This window comes from Danio rerio, chromosome 14 (genome assembly GCF_052040795.2).
Source record: "Danio rerio strain M-AB ecotype USA chromosome 14, GRCz13ab, whole genome shotgun sequence".
In the NCBI taxonomy this organism is placed as follows: domain Eukaryota; kingdom Metazoa; phylum Chordata; class Actinopteri; order Cypriniformes; family Danionidae; genus Danio; species Danio rerio.
This window is the reverse complement of record NC_141034.1, coordinates 51,745,267-51,761,044: the sequence shown is the minus strand read 5'-3', so window position 1 is coordinate 51,761,044 and position 15,778 is coordinate 51,745,267. Positions and strand designations below refer to the sequence as shown.

The following is a 15,778-nucleotide window of genomic DNA, read 5'->3' as shown; positions in this document are numbered from 1 at the left end:
TGCAAACTCCATGCAGACACCATATTATATAATACTTACAAAAAATATTTCTAATAGCTCTCACAATGTGGTGCATGATTCAAATCTGGGTTCAATAAAAAAAAAAACAATGTGTGTCTTGAGAAAGAGCAGAGAAGGATAAATAGTCAATAAGTGAAAACAATGAACAGTGCATTCCTTCATAGATGGATTACAAGTAAATTGGTAGTAATACAGAAATAAGAAAGCAAAGCCACAACCTTATTTCACTCAGAATGAAGAATATAAAATTGCTCTAATAATAACAAGCACAACAAATGTGTCATGATTGAGAGCAACCGTTGACTATCAAATACCTCAAAACTCCAAATACACAATCCATAAAACTCTTTCAGACACACTTTGGCCCCGTTTACACTAGTGCGTTTTAGTTTGAAAACGCATAAGTTTTGCTACGGTTACGCCATCCGTCCACACTACGCCGGAGTTCTCGAGCGCCGAAAACGGAGCTTTTTGAAAACGCTGGAGAAGCCGTTTTCATTCTAAAACGCTGCTGCTCCGTCTCAGTGTGGATGGGGAAAGACGGAAACATCTGAAAACGGAGGCGGGGCTGCAAACGTTCGCCTATCTGATTGGGGCTTTTCCTCAATATTAAGTAGCCCACACACAGTTCAGTCTCGCATCCTCTTCTTGTAAGTTAGGACTTCGCAAGTTTGATCAAGGCTGCAGTCTCCCCCTTCTCAGTTTGATATGGAAAACATACCGAGGACACGCGTCAATCTTCAAAGGGAACAGTGTACTTTATAACTTCATTCACATCACCTTGGCTACGTTGTTTCACTTTCTCAACAATAAAATGTAAACATGATTTAAGGAACTGCCTATTTTCTTTTTAATATTAGCAACTTAACAGACAGCAGAAATGTTGAGGCGTCGTGCTGCATATATGAGCGTCATCTTCCCTGTGTGGATATTTATAACAAAACGGAGCCGATAACAACTGCCTCCTTTCAATTTCAGTGAAAATACGAAACGCACCCTCTCTTATACTGAATATCAGTTTTAATAATCGATAATTATAAAAGTATAACATACAATAAGTTCATACATTGTAGGAAATAAAGGCAAGCGATCAGTCAATGTACCTGGATTAATCATTAACTTATCTTTGCGCTTAACCAAAACATGTTACCCGTGAACAAGTAACTTAATAGATTCCAATGACCAAAGTCAGGGAATATGTCGTTAGATAAAGACAACAACATGAATGAAATATCACGTTTAGCAAATATAGTGAGATTAGATCCAGCGAGAGATGCTTGATGAGCAGTCCGACAAGAAGAGCTCTCATCTGGGTAGAAATGCTGGAGCGCTTGCCCGAGAGTGTGTGTGTGGTCACGTGATGTGCGTTTTCAGCGTTTTGGTGTGGACGGAGAGCAGTTCAGAAACGCTGGGTAAAACGCGAGTGTGGACGCGGATCGTTTTCATTCTACAACGCCGTTTTAAAACTAAAACGCACTAGTGTAAACGGGGCCTTACTGTAGATTTTCCAATATGACAAATCTTACACCACCAAAAGCATTTTTAGGCAAAACCTCTCAAAGAAAAGTATAAAACTACATATTCAGCTTGTAGTGTATGAGAAATAGTGAAATGTCAACAGCACAAGAATAATATAGAGAAAGTCTCATTTTAAATTTTGTTTGTCCTTTAGCAAGTCTAGCAAAAAGATAAGACTTATTCAAAGAAATGTGTGTGTTTACAGTTAGACACAAGGCAAAGTTAAGCAAGCAACAACTCCAGCCTGCAACAATTCTTCCTCCAACAAGTCTTTCTGAGATCTTCTGTAGGGTTTTGATCATCACACTTGACAGCTCAATTAGTGCAAAGTCTCAACAGCCCTAGACACAAAAAGTGCTTCAAATTGATGCACACTGTCACCAAAATCTTGTGCCGTGAAAAAATACTGTCTCTTAAATGCCTCAAAGGTATAGTTTCTGCATTACTAGTGTCACTCAGCAGACCCAAGTGCTCCATCATAATCCTCCATCTTGCGACAGTATGTTTATCCTTGTTTTGGCACATTGCATCATCATATTTTGCCAAGTCTTCGACTTGCACTTCTGTAAGTAAATCTGAATGTCTTTTGTCAGTAGCACATCAGTGATGAACCTACTGGTGATGGGCCGTTCTTGAATGAAACTAACCATTTTGATTTTTTGTAAGATTGCATTGCTAGTTTTTCGGGTGAACAATTCATCTGTGCATGTCATTCATTCATTTTCTTTTCGGCTTAGTCCCTTTATTAATCTGGGGTCGCCACAGTTGAATGAACCGCCAATTTTTCAAGCATATGTTTTACGCAGTGGATGCCCTTCCAGCTGCAGCCCAACACTGGGAAACATCCATACACACTTATTCACACACATACACTTTGGACAATTAAGCAATTCACATACCACATTTTTGGACTTGTGGGGGAAACCGGAGCACCCAGAGGAAACCCACGACAACATGGGGAGAACATGCTAACTTTGCACAGAAATGCCAACTGACCCAGCCGAGGATCAAACCAGCAACCTTCTTTCTGTGAGGCGAACATGCTATGCACTGCGCCACCGTGCAGCCTCTGTGCATGTCATTTAGAAAAAAATGTTTGCCGTTGTAATCTGAAATTAACATCTGAAAATGTACTTCATTTTTGTTTTCTGTTAAATTCGCAGATAACGGGCTCTATTTTGACAGTCCATGCGCAAAGCTCAGGGCGCAAATGCTTTCAGGGCATGTCAGAATCCACTTTTGCTAATATAAGGACGGAAAAATCCGATTTGCGCCGTGGTGCATAGTCTAAAAGGGTTGAATTTATTTTCTTAATGAGTTATACTGTTGGTGTGTTTTGAGAATAAACCAATCAGAATCTCATCTCCTATTCCCTTTAAGAGCCAGTTGTGTTGCACCATGGCACATATGCTATTTACATGATGTAAAGTAAGTGTAAGTAAAAAAACTGAGCATTTCACAAGCAAGAAAACAGTTAAACAGAGCATCTACTGCGTAAGAATGGGAGATAAATTATTAACTTTCACTTTCGCTCTCGTGGATAGGGAAACCTTTACGCACAGACATCAATTAGCCTATAAATAATAAATTTTGTTTGTTAAGCGCAAATATTTGTTTCAAAACTATTTCTAAATTCAGATCCAATTTTCAGCAAATGAAAAAAATGAACAATAATAACGAAGTGTGGTCAAAAACCTGAGTTATATCCTAATACACATGCTGTGCCCCATATGGTCTAAAACCTGCAGGTGGACAAATTTAGGCTTGTTTTTAATAAAAAAATATATAAATATGGATATAATAAATAACACTGCTAATAATAAAAACATTATACAAAAGGAAATTGAATGAACTGTAAAAGCCTCTCGAGATGAAGAAGGCATGAATGCAGTGGTTTTTATATTTATGTAGAAAATAATGTGTTTTGTAATTTTTTAATCCTTTTATATTTATATCCTATAAATATCCTTAATATTTTAATTATTTTTCATATGCAAAGATATTTGCGTATTGCTCTACATCTTTTGTGTATTAAGCAGTGTGTAAGCGCGGCGCACTCTGCGTTGGACAATAGACTGGCTTTGTTCTGGTCTAAAGAGCAGACTATTATAGTTTCTAAAAATAGCAATGCACCAAAACACACCTGCTTTTTTAGATCAGAACGCCTATGGGCGCACATATAAGCACAAACGCATTTGCTATTTAAACAGCGTGGCGGAAAACATCAAAACGACTCTTGCGCCGAGCTGAAACTAGCAAACAACTATTGCGATGTGCCTTGCGCCACATTGCGCCGGGTGTATAATAGGGCCCTACGTCTAAGGTATTGGGCGTGGCTATACTTGACAATACCCCTCCAAGCTATTTTGACAGTGCACAACAAACAGAAATGGTGAGCAGGACATGTCTGTAAGGTTGTAATAACTCTCCTGAAACCCTTTTCCCAATCTTTTTGAATTAAATACCTACTTTACTACATCCAATCAGCTCGCAGTAGACAAAAAACAAGCCACGCCCAGTGCCTCTCCTAAATCTTTAAAAAGGGGTTAAATAGGTGCCCTTTAAGACAATTATTTTACTTTACCAAATAATTTATCCACTTCAGCTTTTGTATGTATTCCAGTTGTATTCTGTAATTATGCATCTCCTGCACAACCACACATGGCTGTTTGGGAATCAGCCAGAAGGACTAGCAGAATCCCTTTTAAAATATGAGGAAGAGGCAAACTAGTATTACTCGGGTTCTGCCATGCGTGACTGACACATTACAGATTTTGACAGCGCAGTAAGCAGACAGAGCAAGTGAAACGCGGGCAGGCCCAAAGAAAAATGAGCAGTAGAAAATAGGACGTTGTGTCATCACCTGTTAGGATTGTGATCATAACTTCGACTGGTGGCCATAAATTATCTTTGGGACGTCTAAAGTGTTATGGCATTGACTTGCACGTGATGGTTTCCTGCCGCTCACAGAGTCTACAATACATCATGTGACATCTGGCCTGCAGGCAACACAGCAGGACTGTCCCTTGCCACATTCAAAGAAGCACTTTAGCTGCAGCGGTGTGGAGAGAAGTCTCACTTACTGATCAGGACACAAACACACACACACACATACACGTACACACACACATACAAAAAAACTGCCTTAAAAAAGGGCTGAGCTGACTGACCAATAGGGTTGCACTGTATATTGTTTCAGCAACGATTGTGCAATATGAACATTCGTAATAGCCACATCGTAGGATATGCAATGCTGAGTCTGGATTATAATTTATAATTTGCATGTGTTTTTGAGGCATGTGACTATAAGACCTTGAAAGGATTCAGCCATACAAAATTGTTCCGTTAGTAACTTTAATAAGAAATCATTTAATTTTATTATTTTTCTTTTTATTATTAAATTACTATACCTGAAAACTAATAGACTCAGAAAACAATACCACTGTGTGAACAGGCCCGTGCAGAGACTTTCCAAGGGGCATGTGCAGGATAAAAGTTTTTGGAAGGGGGGGTGGGGGCGGGGGTTGTATTGGTTGATGGAGGAGTAGACTCGCGGGGGGGAGGGGGGGGTGGGGTTGTGTCGTGTGCGAACTGAAGAACGGGAGTGGATGGTGGTGCAGGGGGTGGTTGTTGCTGGGGCACTTTAGATCATTTTGGAAGGGCACTTTCAATAGAACAATAAAAAGGGCATGTGCACTGCACAGGTTGAGCCCTATGTGTGTGAACATACTCTAAATCTGCAGAATTAAGTCACTGCAGAAAGAAAAAAAGAAAGGGAGGAAGGAATGAACAAAGGAACGAAGGAAGAAAGGAAGGAAGGAAGGAAGGAAGGAAAGAAGGAAAGAAGGACGGACCATTTTGGGTGAACTAACCCATTACTTTACCAAATCATACCTCCGATACAGTTTTTGTATGTATTCCATTTGTGTTGTGTAAAAGTATCTCCTGGACAACCAGTTTCCAACATACGCTCATAAAGAAAACGTCCTCCTAAATACATTTCTGGAGATTGTGAATTATGTAGCCAGAAGTATGTATGGTTGCATTTAGTCTTTAAAACGAATGCTTTGGGGTGGTATGATGACGCTTCTTTTTGTGCTTACCAGCTTTCTCGCTGTTACTAGTATGTCAAGTAGCTTGCCATGCATGTTTGCGTAGGTTAACCACCACAAAGAATGGTTCCGGAAAGTGGGTAAGATTGAAGCCAAAAAAATTCAATAAACAAATAAATAACAGGTTGAGAATGTGGAAAAAGCTGAAAATGTGAAACAAATCAGGTAAGAGATTTACTTTTTCTATATTACTTTTTGAAAGTTTGCTGAGATGAGTTTAGGGAAGTGTGTGGGTGAGTCAGTCTGCGCTTTTGAAAACATTATTGGTTGGGTTTAGGCAGTGCATAATTTGTTAATTGCGAGGTCTCAGAACAGATAGGGGTTACGGATATGGCAAGCAACCCAAGGATTGAGAGGTATCGGGGTGGGGTTGTTGAATGACGTAGGGGTAAAAAGATGAAAGGATGACAAAGGATGAAAGTAAGGAGCTTGGGGTTGTCACAGACGAAAGTGAGGATTGGGGAGTTGTGGAAGAAAGTGAAAGTGAATAGCGGACGGGTGAGGAGGGAAAAAAGCATGACAAAGTATGAAAGTGAAGAGCATGGGATTGTTGCGGACGAAAGTGCTGAGGGTTGGGGAGTTGTGGAAGAAAGTGAACAGCGGATGTGGAAGGAGGGCGATTGAGGAGGGGGATCGATAAAATGAGGTGCCAATCAGATTTCAAAGGTACTGAATCCAGATCCAGCATGTTGCAGCACAATTAAGGCCTGGGTTTACGCCTCATTCACACAGGGCGTCAGCTTCAACGCTTCCCATTCACTTTGAATGATGACGTCAGGCGTTGTCAAACTGCATTGTGGATCCGTCAGCCAGTTTCTAAGGCGTTGCTCGCTGCTGAATTTGGGATTTGCTCAACTTTTCAAGCGTCGATGGAAGTGTCAGCCAATCAAATTGCTGTATGCAAATACACCAGCTCAGACAGTGGCCTATTGCTGACTAATTTTATTGGCTGACACTGCTATGATGATCGCCTCAGCCCCAACTTCAGACACGCCCTCTGTCAAGCATTGACGCTGAAGCCCCGTTTGAAAGAAACGTTAGGGAAGGAGTCAATCAGTCAGTCATTCAGTCAGTCAGTCAGTCATCAGCGACCTCTGGTGAATTTACGTGAGAGCAGCAGGTGCAAATAGCACTTGTGACAGAAATTTGAGATCTAAAAAATGAACACGGCGGCCTCTGGTGGATTCGTGAAAACAAAAACTGCTAAAAATGTAGCTCCTGGGACGTATTTAGCACTCTCTAGAAATGTATGGTAGTGGTGGTACATTTTCAGAATAAGCCTGCGGTTGCCAGTTTCACATGGCTGTTTGGGAATCAGGTAGAAATGGTAGCAGAATCCCTATTAAAATATGAAGAAGATGCAAACTAATATTACTCGAAAAGAGTACATGACGCAGTTTTACAATTTGAACGTAGCATATACATGTTGAACTGTGTTTACAAAGGTAAAGTTACATTATGACCGATGCATTGTCTATAAAGTCCACAAGCAACACATTAGCAAACACTGCATATGAATGTAAATAAACTATAGATAAAGCTGACAGGGAAAATGGCATGTATAAAGTTCAAGCTATGTTATTCTGGCAAATAGTACTAAAACTGAACCCAATCTGCCAGAATAATAAACACTAGTGAGGTCCAAAAGTCTGAGAACTCAGTCATTTTATAAAATACTTCAGCATTCTTCTCTATTTTATCACTCCATTTTCATTCATTTGCATAACTATTCATAGATTTAGATGTCAGCTCAGATTTAAGGTCTTCACATTACATTTAAGCCAAAAATAAAAAGCCTCTCGCTTTCTACATTCCTCACAGATGTTAATCTGGGTTCAGGCTCTAAACAGCACCTGCTATCATGTCTAAGGTTGTAATTTATGCATAATTCAAGCTGGATCTCTATGCTTTACACAATACCTGCTCAAACAGTGAGCTAAGAATGACTGTCATGCTGACAGATGTTGCTATTTGAAGCTCTTATGGGTGTGGGAGTGATTGTTTGTCACAGGCTTGCACCAGTCTGTTCGTTTTTAGGTACATTTTTGATTATTTTTTTATTTAAAGTCTGTTTCTTTTGAGGCCCATTTGGTCCAATCTGGCAGATTAAATCTAGGTGGCATCATTCATTATTATTTCTGTGTCATTTCATTCAGGGACAATGTAGTCAGTTCATTTGATTTGTAAGCTGTTGCAAGAGACAACACATTGCCCTTTCCAAAAATGAACAAATAAATAGATAATTGTCACCCCTCACATGTCTGCTTCTCAAAACATTTGCTGAATACTAATAGAAGTGATTATTCAGGCAGATGCATTTAATAGCCACAATACAATAATATACTGTATATCAATTGCTTTATTAAGGTCAGCTATAACCATAACTATTTACTATGGAATCACAAGAGGTTACATTAAGTAAAGATCATTTAAAATGGTCCTTGTAAGTCAAATACAGCATATTTCCCATATTAGAGCAGTCAAGGAACTAAAACCTGTGATTTACTAACATAACCAGGCTTCTAAAAATACACATACGGTAATATGGATGGATGGATCCATGGATAGATGATGGATGGATAGATGGACGGACGGATGGATAAATATATATGAATGACCCTCACCCCATGAAAATTAATGTCTGCTTCTCAAAACATATGCTGGATATAAAAGTGATAATTCATACAGATACATTTAATAGCCACATTACAATAATGTACTGTCACCTGTTTAATTAAGGTCATCTAACTTTAACCATAACTATTTACTATGGAATCACAAGAGGTTACCTAAGAAATAAATGAAAGATCATTTAAAATGGTCCCTGTAACTATTACTAAGCCAAACACAGCATATTTTCTATATTGTTTCAGGTATCAGAGCAGTCAAGGAACTGAAAACAGAAATTTACTAACATAACCAGACCTTTAAAAATACACAGAATAAGACGGAAAGAATGAATGAACAACTAACTAACTAACTAACTAACTAACTAACTAACTAACTAACTAACTAACTAACTAACTAACTAACTAACTAACTAACTAACTAACTAAATAATTCTCACCCCATGAAAATTAAAGTCTGCTTTTCAAAACATTTGCCGAAAATAGAGTGATAATTCAGACAGATACATTTAATAGCCACATTACAATAATACTATCACTTGTTTTATTAAGGTCATCTAGCATAACCATATTTTACTATGGAATCGCAAGAGGTTACCTAAAAATACATTTAAGATCATTTACAATGGTCTTTGTAACTATTACTAAGTCAAATACAGCATATTTTCTATATTGTTTTAAGTAGCAGAGTAGTCATGGAACTGAAAACAACGATTTACTAACATAACCAGGCTTTTTGAATGAATTAATGAATGAATGGATAACTAACTAACTAACTAACTAACTAACTAACTAACTAACTAACTAACTAACTAAATCTCACCCTATGAAATTTATGTTCTGCTTCTCAAAACATGCAGGATTTAGAAGTGATTACTCAGACAGATACATTTAGTAGCCACAATATACTGTATATCACTTGTTTTATTAGGGTCATCTAACTTTAACCATAACTATCAACTATGGAATCACAAGAGGTTACTTAAGAAATAAATTAAAGTCAAATATATTTATATTTATATCATATATATAAATATATTATTTATATCAAATAAAGCATATTTTCTATTGTAGAGCAGTCAAGGAACTGAAAACAGTGATTTACTAACAACCAGGCATGTAAAAATGCGCATACGATTAAATAAATTAAAATAAATAAATAAATAAATAAATAAATAAATAAATAAATAAATCAATCTCACCCCAAGGAACTGAAAACAGTGATTTATTAATATAACCAGGCTTCTAAAAACACACATAATAGGATGTAATAAATACGCGGGACTTGCCAGCTGTTTTCTGAACCAGAACTAGCCAATCAAATCCGTTTCGTTAATCAGCCATTCACTCTTGATCTGTGTGAACTGGTCAAATGGGTTAGCTAAACACAACTCTCCTCTCACTGAATCAATATCTGAGGCGTTTATAACTCGATAAAAAATGACACTTGTAAAACAACACAAAAAGTGCGCTGGCCGCTGGATTAAATGGACATTTACCGTCAATCCAACGTAACACCACCTGCGAATCCATCCAGTTCCTGAGTCTGCGACGGACATCTTCAAGTTCACAGCTCCGCGTGCACCATTACCAAATACAGATGATGGACTGAAGGTAAACACGCTGTCAGAGTCTTATGAAATGTTATTATATAATGCTTCAAGTATGACAGCTTTGCGGCTAATTATAGTCTACTACAAACGTAACGTGTTGCTAAAATACTAGCCTACAGGTTACAGTCAAAGACTGCAGAATACACTTCTTTGTTACTGTCTTTGTACTGGTCAGGCCCTGCGCAGGCTGAATTTAAACTGGCACACTAGCAAAATGACCAATACATTTGATGTTTTCAGGTGAAAGGAACATTTATCATAAACTATTTACCAGTATGATAAAAATAACAGAAAAAATAGATAAATAAATAAAACAGGAGTTGTATGCAGACTTTGCTATATAGAATATCATTATAATGTTAAATCAATTTGATGTTTCAGGCCAGGGTGTGACAGGGATTTATAGATTGAGATAAAGTTGGTTTTATATTACATAAATTGAAACTTTCTTGTTAATAACATAATTTTAGAAAAAAAAAAATGTTGGAAAATCATGCTAGCAGCTAGTGACTATCAAAGCATAATTGTTTACAGTTAATTAACTTTAAACGATGCTAATGTTGTTTTGAAGTTATACATGCACAGGCAGTTTTAGACCGAATATTCAAAGTACAATAGAGACGGCGTCACAAGTTGTGACTGTTCAAAAATGAATTAATGTGTGAATAACTACCTTTACCTCAGTGATATATAGTTGAAGCCCTCATATAAAGTTTAACAGATAGGCTTGACTTTTTTTAAAACACATTTTTAAGCATAACAATTTCATTAAATACTTTTCACAATAAATGCTTGTCATATCTGACAAAACATGCTATTTTAAAATATTGATTTATTATAATTATGTTATTTTGCAAGATGGGCTACTGATATTCAGGTTAAAGCGCAATTTAAAGGCTTAACTATAGGTCAATTGGGATAACTAGTCAAGTAAGTTTAACTGTTGTTGTTTGTGTAGTGAAGTCTATTTTCTGATTTTTGGCTCAGTTGTTTCTGGCTCAGTTGTTAGCACTTTTGCCTCAGGTCACTGGTTAGAGTCCCGGCTGGGCCAGTTGGCATTTCTGTGTGGAATTTGCGTGTTCGTGTTGGCATGGGTTTCCTCCGGGTGCACTGGTTTCCCCAACAGTCCAAAAGATATGTGTTATAGGTGAATTGAATAAACTAAATTGTCTATAGTGTGTGAGTGTGTCTGTAAATGTGAGAGTGTATGCGTATTTTGCCAGTAATGGTTTGCAGCATGAAGGGCATCTGCTTTGTAAAACATGCTGGAGATGTTGGCGGTTCATTCCGCTGTGGCCTGATATAAAGAGACTAATCTGAAGGAAAATGAATGAATGAATTACTGTTTTTGACTGATACTTTCTTAGATCACCATTTGAAGCTGTATATCTGGCTAGTTTTACCTGATTTCCCAGAATTGGTGTTGTGTTTATGAGCTGTGTTTATTGCTTCAATGATTCCCAGCACCATTAACACCTTTACTAGGATAGAAGGCCCAGTCAAATTGTGTAACATGATAAAATTTAATTTTCCTGATAAATCTTTGTGTGATGTGGAAAGTATCATGTTTTACAGAGAAACTGACACAATACACAGCATTTGATCGTCTTACTTTAAAGCGATGAAAGCTGCTATTGTTCTTCAACAGCTACTGTATGCACTACAGTATAAATTGGTGAAAACTCATTACGTATTCACCTTCTTGTGTGTTGTATGACTTTCTTTCTTCTGAAGAACACAAAAAGCAGATATTTTGCAGAGCACATGGCTAAACAAAACTGAACTCTATTGACTTTAATTGCATGCACATCACAAAAAAATGGAAAATAAATTATGGAGTTGAAGCAAAGTAAATAGTGGCATATACTAATTAATGACATATTTTCCTTGCATTAATAGTTTCAAATTCCAACACATAATCCTCCTAGTTTCTCTGTTTTTGTTCTAAACGTTTAGTCTGGAGACCATTAATGTGACCTATTTGTACCTCTCCCCAGTATGGATTTCACACTTTGGTTCCCATTATGTACTTAAGACAAAGGACACAAGTTTACATTATATTGGCTAGCTGTGCCATGCTAATGAGACTGAGATTTAGGAAGCCTATTAAAACAAGACCGCTTATAATGCCTGGAAAGGGACCCATCTGTATGAATGAATGAAGTCAAGTAAATGTAAAAAAAAAAAAAAAAAGTGGCCTAAAAGGATAATGCGAAATTTTTTACAATTTATTTTTATTAATGAATTATGTTTTTTGATGTGAAATGAGCATGGGCATATGGACTGAAGAACAGTGGCAAAATATGAAGATTAAAAACAACAATGAATTAGTGTTATGGGACCCAAACTGTGATACTCAAAACTCAAATTCAATTTGGATTTATAACGCACACAGTCTTACACAGTATGATATCCAGTTAAATGCTTATACAACCACCAGTAACCCTAAAAATCAAGCTTAAAAAACAACAATAAAAGACTAATAAGAATCTAAATTGAGGAGTATAATAAGAGGTAAACATCTGACAGTTTTAGATGATAGAACGATATGTTATAGTTATAGAAATATTAAATATTTAAAAAAATAGAATTGAAGAATGTCATGGAAAGCCGTTTCTGAATAAAACATGTAAGTAAAAAAAGATTATTGCAACTTTTTGTTTACGAATTATGAGATGTAGTGAATCAATATCCAAAATTCAGTCAGTAATCAGTCACTAATCGGAGTTATTTAGTCTGAAAAGGGTAAATGCAGAGCTAGTGTTTCTTCCTATACTGATATACTTCCGGTGAATGGTTGATTTGAGTTTTTCTCATTTTATATCAATGTTGTAATGTAACTCAAGTATGATCAGGTAAATGTCGAAAAAAAAATAGTTTGAAGGGGTTAATAATTTTGTCCTTAAAATGGTATTTAAAAAAAATTATGACTGCTTTTATTCTAGCCAAAATAAAACAAATAAGACTTTCTCCAGAAGAAAAAAACAGTATCAGACACTGTGAAAATGCCCTTGCTCTGTTAAACATAATTTGGGAAATATATATAAAAAAAATCTAATAATAATTCAAATATATATGTGTGTGTGTGTGTGTGTGTGTGTGTGTGTGTGTGTGTGTGTGTGTGTGTGTATATATATATATATATATATATATATATATATATATATATATATATATATATATATATATATATATATATATATATATAAATTTTTTTTTTTTTTTTGCTGTTTGTATATTAGTGCTCTGGTCTGTTCAGTTGTGCGTGATTATAAGTGGCAGGTGTAGCAGACAGCAGGTCCTCACACCTACAGGTCATAGTTTATCCAGCTTGGTCATCCATGTGCTCTGCTTTTTTAACCAGATTAACATCAGCAGAGTGAGCTTGAAAAAGCACAGCCTAGACGGAGCAGAAATATCCCTGATTCATTACACGCAAACTTCTGTTTCCACTGCAAATCCTGTACAGTACCATAAAACTTTATATTCTGACTCTGATATGATACTTTCTTGCATAACAACATGTTACATCTATCTATCTATCTATCTATCTATCTATCTATCTGTCTGTCTGTCTGTCTGTCTGTCTGTCTGTCTGTCTGTCTGTCCGTCCGTCCGTCCGTCCGTCCGTCCGTCCGTCCGTCCGTCCGTCCGTCGATCCAATTATCCATTCATCCATCCATCCATTTATTAATTTATTCATCTATTAATTTTATTCATTCATCCATCCATTAATCCATCCATTATTTATCTATCCATCCATCCATTCTTTATTCGTTCGTCTGTCTATCCGTCCGTCCGTCTGTCTGTCTATCTCCATCTATTTCCACCCATCGTAACGTTATTTTGTATCCATCCACTCCGCCTGTCTGTCTATCCATCTGTCTGACCGTCTGTCTGTCTATCTCCATCCATCCTACCATTATTTTGTGTCTGTCCGTCGGTCCGCCCGTCCATCCATCTGTTATCCATCTATTTGTCCATCCATCTCTCCGTCTGTCTGTCCATCTGTCTATCTATTCCTCCATCCATCTATCCGTCTGTCTGTCCATCTGTCTATCTATCTATTCGTCTATCTGTCCATCCATCTAATTTTCAAAACTTGCATTTTAGATGTGGATGAAAACTTTCTTGTAAACCACACTTCATTAGTCTTAGTTTTATCTGAACTTTTGGAACAATCATTTTACAATCATCTTTCACAGTGCAGATTTATTTCATGTTTACTTCAAACCTTTTACAGATCACATATAGGCAACAATAATGCGATATTTTTGTCAGTCTTATTTTTTTAAATAATGGTACTGACCTTTCAGCTGAATCTACAATCTTTTTTAGGTTTGTCGCAAAAGAGCAGTGAATCATCTTTCAAATTTACAGTATAATGAGGCTTTATCATATTTGCATCTATTAAAGCGAACAGAGCCTGGCCTTTTAAACCATGCAATGGAAAATAACACCTGAAAGACAAATTATGATCAGACCGCATTGCATTAGATGATCTGCACATCCACAATTCCAAGCATCACAAATTTTTCTAACACCCGGGTTATTATGGCAGACAGAAGCTCAATTTATTTACAACTGAACACACTCATAAAACCTCTGATTGCTTCCTGGGATCTGAATAAACTGCAGGCAAGAGTTGCTTCTACTAAAAGAAATGACAAGCCTATAAAGAAGAAAAGTGCACATACTTAGTATCTTGTATGTGTTTCAGAAGTGTGGATAAAACCAAGTTCACTTCATTAGGCTGTAGTTCATGTAGTTTTACGCTTAATCCCAATTCTATTTTTTGCCATTACCATTTCTTCTTGGCTATTAAAACAGTGTAAACAGGAAGGGCTTAGCTAAGCAATGGGACACCACCACAACACCTGCTTAAGTCATCATATGTCATCGCGATCTCTTGCTTTAAATGAGATTGATGATGGCAACTGCTGAAGTTTTTCTTCAGGGAATCACTGCAAGCAACAATGTCATGTTATCATGAAACTATAATGGGGCAATAAGCTTGTAACTGTGTATTTACACCATGGCCATATTCATCTAAACACAAAAACAACATTAAAGTTACACCAGACACGGTAAAAGCTCATTCACAGCCACTAGATGTTTCTGACAGGGTATTTAAATGCCATTGAGTGTCAGATGTGAAAATATGTTGTGGGATGACTACACGATGGTTATTATTATGGCTTATAGATTTTTTTCTCCCTTTAAAAAAAAACATGACATTAAAACAAAAACACCATTATGAATGTCTAAAACGTGCTTGTTGGCTGTAAAAAATTGTGATAATGACAAAAAATACTAACTTATGGATCTCCTGACTTCCGTGTGCAGCCATGCTGCCGTTGTAGATGGTGTATTCTGGGAAATGTACTCCTTGGTTTCGAATGTGGTCCTGAAAAATCTCAGATTTAAGGGCTATCTAGCTCTGCTCCTTAGCCCTACGCCTTCAAGCCTAAGAGAATTAGGACACCCCTAATCTTTCATGTTAACGTGCAAAATGAGGGCAAGGCCTATAGTTTAGAATTTAGATGAGGCCAATATCTTGCTGAATATCATATGTTGAAACTAGGGCTGGGCGATGTCGACCAATTTGGCATCGTATGATGTTTAATGTGAAACATTGCGATGGACGATGGCATCCCCATCATGTGAAAAGTGTGTGTGTGTTGGGGGTGGGGGGATCCGGGGGTGAGAAGGGTGAGCGACTTACTTAAATATCAGGAGGGAGACACGCGATTTCCTATACATTATCACTTGTTTGCGGGCATTTTAATCTTCTGGGAGACTTTGGATGTCTGAATATCACGTGTAACAACTAGAGGGATCCAGCGGTACATCCTTGATAAACTGTTCGACGTGCACTGCTTTCTGG

General features: G+C 37.1%; 1 protein-coding gene and 1 long non-coding RNA gene across 6 annotated transcripts in view; one reads left to right on the top strand and one right to left on the bottom strand.

Moving 5' to 3' along the window:
* LOC141377601 (uncharacterized) overlaps positions 1-14,680 on the bottom strand; it is a 273,462-nt gene extending 258,782 nt beyond the window's left edge. For 3 of the 5 annotated variants that reach the window (XR_015507916.1, XR_015507917.1, XR_015507918.1), the window contains exon 1: positions 9,778-10,064. This is a non-coding gene — a long non-coding RNA (uncharacterized LOC141377601). Of the gene's footprint in view, positions 1-9,777; positions 10,065-14,588 lie in introns of those variants that run through there. The other 2 variants (XR_015507914.1, XR_015507922.1) reach the window with 2 other exon arrangements.
* The window catches only part of fstl5 (follistatin-like 5), a 390,165-nt gene continuing 383,963 nt past the window's right edge, over positions 9,577-15,778 (top strand). Inside the window, exon 1 of the mRNA XM_087280661.2 lies at positions 9,577-9,892. The gene's annotated coding sequence lies outside the window, so the exon portion shown is untranslated. The remainder of the gene's footprint in view (positions 9,893-15,778) is intronic.